Consider the following 8,022-nt stretch of genomic DNA (forward strand, 5'->3'; position numbering starts at 1 on the left):
ATCAGTGACTCTATAGTGACTGAAATGATAAGAATTTAAGTGTTAAGTAAATTATATTAAGTATAATTGTGAAAACTCAATTTTTAAGGTTTCGTATCAACTAGAGAATTAGTTATGATTTTCCAAAGTTGAATTCTAAAATCTGATTTTCTGCATAACTTCTAAACTGAGTCAGCAACTTTGAAAAGCTATAACTAATTCTGTGATTATCGGAATTGCGTGGAACCAAATCTGGGTTAAACTTGGGAATATAAGGAACTAAACTGGTAAATTTGAGACTTTCATTAAATTTATGATTTATGGTGAATTTTTGAATTATGGATGTCAAATCTGGTTTTTCTGCTGAGCGTTTAATACAGGAGCAAATTGTTTCCTCTATTAGAAATTCTCCGGTTTGCATTTTGAAATGGAACCAATTTTAAATGAAACTATGGTTTTAACACTTTAATTTCATAAAAATTTAGAATTGTTAGAGTTGTGGTTTTAAAGATTTGGATTTTTAAAGTAAGATGTATTATGCAGTAAAAGTCAGGTTTTGTTTTCTAAGTCAGTAACTTTGAGACTTTATAATTTTTAATTCTTGAATGATATTGAGATGAAACCAATTGGAGGTGAAAGTTGAATATGTTTAGTATATACGATTCAAATTTTAGGATTTTCCATGTTTTAATAAGTGAGTTATGGGACTTGGAAGAGGTTATGTTCAATGATTTGTAAACTAGAATTCTGCAGAAAATTACCTAACCTCCAAGCTACGTAACTCCTTCATTAAAAATGGTATGACCCTGGAACCAATTGAGAAAGAAATCTGGATAAGTTATGTTTAACCACATTAATTTTGAAGGTGGTTGGATTTAATTTGGATTTTATATGAAATTTCGAATGTTGTATGCTGCTGCTGTCTTCTGGATTTAAAACACTGCAGAACAGTCACGGTTTTGCTTATATTCCCGAAGCTAGAGACAACGAAAAATCATGATTTTTGATTTAATAGAAAGTTTAATCCGAGACGGTCGCATGGATTTAAAGTTTGCGTAATTCCGAATTCATTTGATATTTTAAAAATAAAATGGAAATCAGGCTGCCAAGTTGTGTTGGTAATTATTTTGGTTATGGATTTTAAGAAATAGATCTTCTATTATCAAATATTTTTGAGAATATATTGCTGTGGCAAATGCTGAAAGAGGCTGATGAATTATTGAGAAAGAAGGAACCCGTAAGGGTGGATAAGTCCTATTTTTAAAGGAGATTATGTCCAAATTTTTATAAAAAATATAAGGACTTAATCAAAATAAATATTCAAGGCTTATTTAATAACAATAACTTCAATGATTCTTTTAAGAAAAGAATATTTGGTTTATGAGATTGTTGGCAAGGGCGTGGGTCTAGTCCCGCTTGCGTATTTGCAATTATGAAAGAAAAAGAAAAGAGTAAAGTACTTATTGTATGATTATCTGTTGCTTGAGGCAACCCAAGAGATGTTTGTTTGTTGCTTGAGGCAACCCAAGAGATATTGTTTGCTTATTTGTCGCTTAATGCAACCCAAGAGATAATGTTTATTTATCTGTTGCTTAAAGCAACCCAAGAGCTTCTGTAGGGAAACTAGGATACCTACAGCAAATTTTCCATTCACGAGAGCTTCTGTAGGGAAACTAAGATACCTACAGCAATTCTCCGTTCCCAAGAGTATATTTCCTGCGAGTTGAAAGCAGAGGCTGTCTCAATAGAGCTGCTAATAATTATATGCGCATTTATTTGAATGGAAAATCATATCCGGAAAATCGTGGATTCGTGACCAGATAAATGTCGGGAATGCAGGTGCTAACCGACACATGAGCTCATGGCCTGCACTAGGACTAGACATTCATCATATGCATCTATGTGACATTGTTTGGGTGTGTATATTGTAATTGGTTTGCCTAAGTGAATAATTCTGTTTAACTGCTAATTGCTATACTTGATGTAACTGCTCTTGATTGTGTTTGAACCTCATTACCTGTGTTTATAACTGATTGTTTGGATTGTGGTGATTGGATATTGATTGAGTTGTTTGGGCCTGAGGCCGTGATTGGTACGTTTGAGGTCTAGTTCTGTATAAAGTATCAAACTGGTTCAGCATAGACTTAATGAACCTATGCTTGGAACAGGTTGGTCATTCATACAGTCTAGGAAACTTTTAAAAGTTTTACAAGAAAAATATGGATTTAGGATGTTGAGTAATTAACTAATGCTTTTAAAGAAAGTTAGTTTCCTTTTAGATGTCTATGAATGCAATTAACTATTTGCGCTTTATTCTTTACTTTTACGGCATTCTCAACCTCTACTGAGAACATGTGGTTTGGTTCTCACCCCCAAATTTTCCACCCTTTCAGTGACACAGGTTTGAAGACGCAATTTGAAGCTGCGAGCGATTAGTAGGCTTTCTTTATGGTTTTAATTGCTTTCATAGAGTCCCCTCGCTCTTCTCCTTTGAAGTTTTATTTTATCAGAGGGGTAGGTATTGTATTTGGGTTTATATGACTTCCTATGTATAAGAATTAATAATAATAATACTTCTGTGATTGTTATTATTATTTGCAATGTTTATCCTTGATACATGTCTTTAATGAACAAAAACAATTTTCTGGCATTTTCTTAAAACTGAAACGCGAAATCGATACAAAGGCTCAGTAATTAAGTAGTTAATATTAGAAAAGGTCACGTAACGTTCTTTCTAATAGAAATACCCTGACTTAAGCAAGGTATTTTGCTGGAAGGGATGTTACATGGTCAATCTGAGAGGACAATCCAAACCCTAGAAGATATGTTGAGGGATTGTGTTCTGGATCAACCAGCGAGCTGGGATCGGTATATGCCGCTAGTGGAGTTTGCGTACAATAATAGCTACCATGCGAGCATCGGAATGGCTCCGTATGAGGCTCTGTATAGGAGGAAATGCCAGTCTCTGCTATGCTGGTATGAGGTTGGTGAGAAAAGTTTGTTAGGGCCGGAATTGATAGCTGAGACTACCGAGCAAGTTAAGAAAATTAGAGATAGCTTAGGCATGCTGGAGATTTCCTTTTTGGCGAAGATCCTTAGCTTTGGGGATATTATTTTGATTATTATATACTTGTTTAGATACTTATATTCTCCACTGTATATGTATATTTTGTATTTACTCCTCTTAGAGGTTATTTTGGAGAAACAGGTTTTGTATTTCGTCTGTTGGATTCTTTTGGGATTTCCTTACTATATATCTATGTATACTGTATGCTTGGACCGGTTATCTTTGCAAACCGAGTCCTGGATCTTGATATATGTATTTTTGGCACTCTTTTGTATATCTCTTCGCTTTATCTTACTCTCTAACTGTTCGTTTACGTTAGGAGTGTTGCGCTTTTCAATCTATCGGTTTTGAGTGTAGCTTGAGAGTGAAGATAAGTGATTGATTAAGTAAAACAAGAAATGGTTGAATGAAGAAGTGTAAAGGTGAGACTTGGAGTCAAAGGAACACAAGAGGTGAAATGTGGATGCAAGGAAGTATATCTTTGAGTGAGGCTCAAACCAAATGGAGGTTATTTATAATGAAAGGTGGTGAAGAAATGGATGGTGAGGATTCATTTAATATGGTGGAAATGAAGGGTGTGATAAACCACTATTTTATAGTTTATATTGTGTTTAATTGTGTGGTTTTGTCATGATTCTTACCCACTTATTCATCAATTTAGCATGTATTTAGATTTCCTTCCTGAATTTATCACATGTTTGAAAATTGCTTCCTAGAGACTTTAATTATTTAATTTTAATTCTCCTTTATTCCATTCGATGCCGTAATCTGTGTGTCAAGTGTCTCAGGCTTTATAGGACATGAATGAGACGGAGATTGGAGAGGAAGCTAGCAAAAAAATGGAAAGAACACAAGAATTGAAGGAGATAACCAGCGAAAAGTGACGCGGTCGCATGGCTCACGCGACCGCGCGATGGAACATAAATCGCAGTGACGCGGCCGCATGGCTTGCGCGGCCACGCGGACTGAAAAGCATAAGCGACGCGGTAGCGTGGACGACGCGAACGCGTGAAAAGAAAAAGCGCCAGCGACGCGTCCACATGGACGACGTGATCGCGTGACATGCGCGATCTGCATAAACTGCAGAATCTGAAACCAGCGACTTTGGACCCTATTTCGGCCCAGTTTTCGGCCCGGAACAACAGACTAGAGTCAGAGAATATGCAGAAACAGGAGACACATTCATTGAGTAGTTTTAGATCTAGTTTTTTTCACTCTCTTAGGTTTTTCTCTCTAGTTTTTAGAATTTTAATTTTCAATTGGTCTTAGCATTGGAACATTGAGAAGAGTCATTTCCTCATCAAGACTTTATCATTCTAGTTTGTTCTCTTAACTTGGTTTTATTCTTCCATTTTCATTGTTATGTTCAATTTTGTCAGTCAGATATTTTTATGATTAATTAATGCAAGGATTATTTCTTTTTAATTTAATTTCCATTCCAATAATCATGTCTTCTTTTAATTCCCTTTTATATGCTATGGATTTTTTATTTACAATGAGTGAGTAGTTTCATTACTTGATGGGGAGTTGATTAAAAGGAACTCTTGAGTTGGAAGGATTGGAAGAAAAATTTGTAATTGGGTTAAATGTTGGATTGCTATCCTGTCACAGACGCCAATCCCTTTGAACTAAGTGAGTTGCAACTTGTGAACAAATCTAGCATTTCCACTTGTTTGACTTTCTCTTACCTAGTAAGGGATAACCAAACGGAACAACTATTAATTATAAATTAATTTTACAATCGCACCATCAATGATAGAGATTCCAACCAATCAATTCCCAGTCAAGGCCTTTTATTTTTTATTAATTAAAATTCCTCAATTTAATTCCCAATTTACTTAGCTCAACTTTTTTTTGGAATATCTGATTAATAAAACAGCACACTTTTCTGCAACTCGTTGGGAGACGACCTGGGACATAAAACTCCCAGTAATTTTAATTTGAACTTTTAAGTGACATATTTCTAAATTGATAGGCAGATTTTCGGTGAGTTAAGAACTATACTTGCAACGCAACCATTTTAATAAATTTTTAATTCACCAGCTTCTACTCACCATCAATTTTTGGCGCCGTTGCCGGGAGTTGCAATAGAGTGCTTATTTTATTAATTAGAATTTATTTATTTGCATTTTATTTAATTTTGCTACTATGAGCTGCGTGTTTCTTCCGTCAAATGAGACGTTCACTTCCTGATCCGCGCTTGCTAGTATTCGATCCTGAAATTGAAAGAACAATTTCACGAATAAGGCGAGAACAGCGTAGGTTAGTCCGCTCTGAGGGCAGATCTGAAAGTGAATCTGAGGAAGAAACCAGCCCCCGTTCTACTGATTCGGTTGTTTTACGTGCAGAAAATATGGCAGCTAGAAGAATTACCATTCAGGAGGAAGGAGCTCCTGATTTTACACTACAACCGTTTCAAGCGCATCATCCAGCGGTAGCTACGGATTTTGAAATAAAGACCGCACTGCTAAATTTGATGCCGAAGTTTCATGGCCTACCTGCTCAAGAGCCTATCAAGCACTTGAGAGATTTTCAGGCAGCCTGTTCTACTGTCAGGCATGATGGCGCTGATGAAACTTCAATTCTGCTGAAAGCTTTTCCGTTCTCTCTTGAGGGAAAAGCAAGAGAGTGGTACTACACTCAACCTTTAGCAAACGTATCCAACTGGGATACACTCAGAAAAGAGTTCCTGGAGAAATTCTTCCCATCTGAAGTTACTGATAAACTAAGGAAGGATATCTCTACAATTGTTCAGGATGACAGTGAGACTCTCTTTGAATACTGAGAGCGCTTCAATAATCTTCTGGAAGCATGCCCCCACCACATGATTGACAAGATCATGCTACTCAGCTATGTCACACAAGGTATGAGGCCCCAAGATAAGACCACATTGGAAAGTGCCAGCAATGGGTCTATGAAGAAGTACAAGACCACTGATGAAGCTTGGCAATTGATCAGTGATTTAGCTGAATCTACTCGGAACCACAGACAGAAGCAAGGCCGTTCAAGGGCCGTTGCAGAAGTATCTTCTGGCATAGAGACTGCTGCTCTAAATCGAAGCATCTGTGAAATGACCAACCTGCTGAAGCAAATGCAGTTAAATCAACAAGCTCAGCAAACTCAACCGCAGCAAAACCAACAACTAGTCCCACAAAGAATTTGTGGAATTTGTGCTGATTACAGCCATTACACTGATGAATGCCCGCAGCTCCAACAAGAAGACAACATGGTGGCATCCACTCACAACTTCTATGATCGCCCCAACCAAGGGTACAATCAAAGTGGAAATAATAACCATGGATGGCAGGACAATTCAAACCAAAATTGGAGGGACAACAATAATAGGGGAGGCAGAGATAATCAGGGAAATCAGAGGTGGAATAATTACAACAACAGGCAGCAAAATCAACCTTACCGAGCACCTCACCTGAGGCAAAACCAAGAACCACCGAACAATCAGCAGCAACCCTCTCAAATTACTCATTCTTCTGTATCTTCTAATGAAGAATTGTTACAAGCTTTTGAGAAAAGACAATTGGCCATGGAAAATACCATCGTGAACAGTATTAACGCGAGTCTGAATGGTTTCACCTCTACTCTGCAAGCTTTTATGACACAACTTGGTTCAACACAAAATTCCAGTAACCAACCTTCAAGCACCACTGGAATCCCCTCTCAACCATTACCCAATCCAAAGGGAGGCATTAATGCCATCACCCTGAGGTCTGGAACTACACTGCAGGAGAGGAATCAAGAGGAACCAAGCTCACCAGAGTACGCCTCAGCTGAAGAGGTGGTAGAAATCGAAGATGTTGAAGAGGAAGAGGATATACAGGACACAATTGAAGAAGAAATAGCTCAACCACAGGAAGAAGCACAAAGAGGTACAGGCACCACAGAAAACATTACTCCCATTCCATTTCCACAACTTGCAAGGAAGCCTAGGAAGCAGCTGGAACCTGATCCTAAAATGGTAGAAATATTCAAAAAGGTTGAGGTAACTGTTCCCCTTTTTGATGTTATTCAGCAAGTACCAAAATATGCAAAGTTTCTAAAAGACTTATGTATCCATAAAGATAAAATTAATGAATTAGAAACTATTTCTTTAGGTAGTTCTATATCTGCTTTAATGGGAGGATTACCTGAAAAATGTAGTGACCCAGGTCCTTGCATAGTTAGCTGTACTATTGGTGGTGTAGTAATTTATGATTGCATGTGTGATTTAGGAGCATGTGTTAGTATAATGCCTTTGTCTATATATGATGTTTTAAGGCTACCTCCTTTAAAAAGGTCGGCAGCTCGTTTTGTGTTAGCAGATAAAAGCATTATTATAGTGGCTGGAGTTGCTGAAGATGTTTTGGTGAATATCAAAGGGCTCACATTTCCCACTGATTTTTATATCCTGGAAATGCCCCATAATGATTCTGATAAGCCATCATCAATCCTACTTGGAAGACCATTCCTGAAGACATCAAAATTCAAATTGGATGCTTTTTCAGGAACATACTCCTTTGAAATAGATGGCCGCATAGTAATCTTCAATCTGAATGGAATCATTGACAACCCCCCAGAAGATCATTCCATTTTCCAGTGTGATGTCATAGACGAAAGCGTGGATGAAGTTCAAAAGGAAGAGTTTGAAGAGAGGCATACGAGACAAGGTCCAAGTGTGAGAACCCTCTTAACTGACAATGAGGACACTTCGCCATTTTCACAAGCCCCAGATAACCCAGAGCCTACCCATGATCAAAAGTTAGGATTGAAACCTCTCCCTCCACATCTCAAATATGCTTACCTTGAGGATGAAGAGAAGTTTCCGGTTATTATTGCAAGAGAACTGACTTCTCAACAAGAAGAACATCTACTTGATGTGTTGAGGAAGCATAAGAAGGCAATTGGGTGGAGTTTGGCAGACATAATGGGAATCAACCCTCAAGTATGGGAGCACAGAATATTTTTAGAAGAGGGAGCAAGAC

General features: G+C 37.5%; 1 non-coding gene across 1 annotated transcript; it reads right to left on the reverse strand.

Moving 5' to 3' along the window:
* Positions 1-5,768: 5,768 nt before the first annotated feature.
* Positions 5,769-5,876, reverse strand: LOC130983515 (small nucleolar RNA R71). The gene has a single exon (XR_009087500.1). It is a non-coding gene; the product is annotated as a small nucleolar RNA R71 (small nucleolar RNA).
* Positions 5,877-8,022: the final 2,146 nt, after the last annotated feature.

Source organism: Arachis stenosperma, chromosome 5 (assembly GCF_014773155.1).
Source record: "Arachis stenosperma cultivar V10309 chromosome 5, arast.V10309.gnm1.PFL2, whole genome shotgun sequence".
Taxonomy (NCBI): Eukaryota; Viridiplantae; Streptophyta; class Magnoliopsida; order Fabales; family Fabaceae; genus Arachis; species Arachis stenosperma.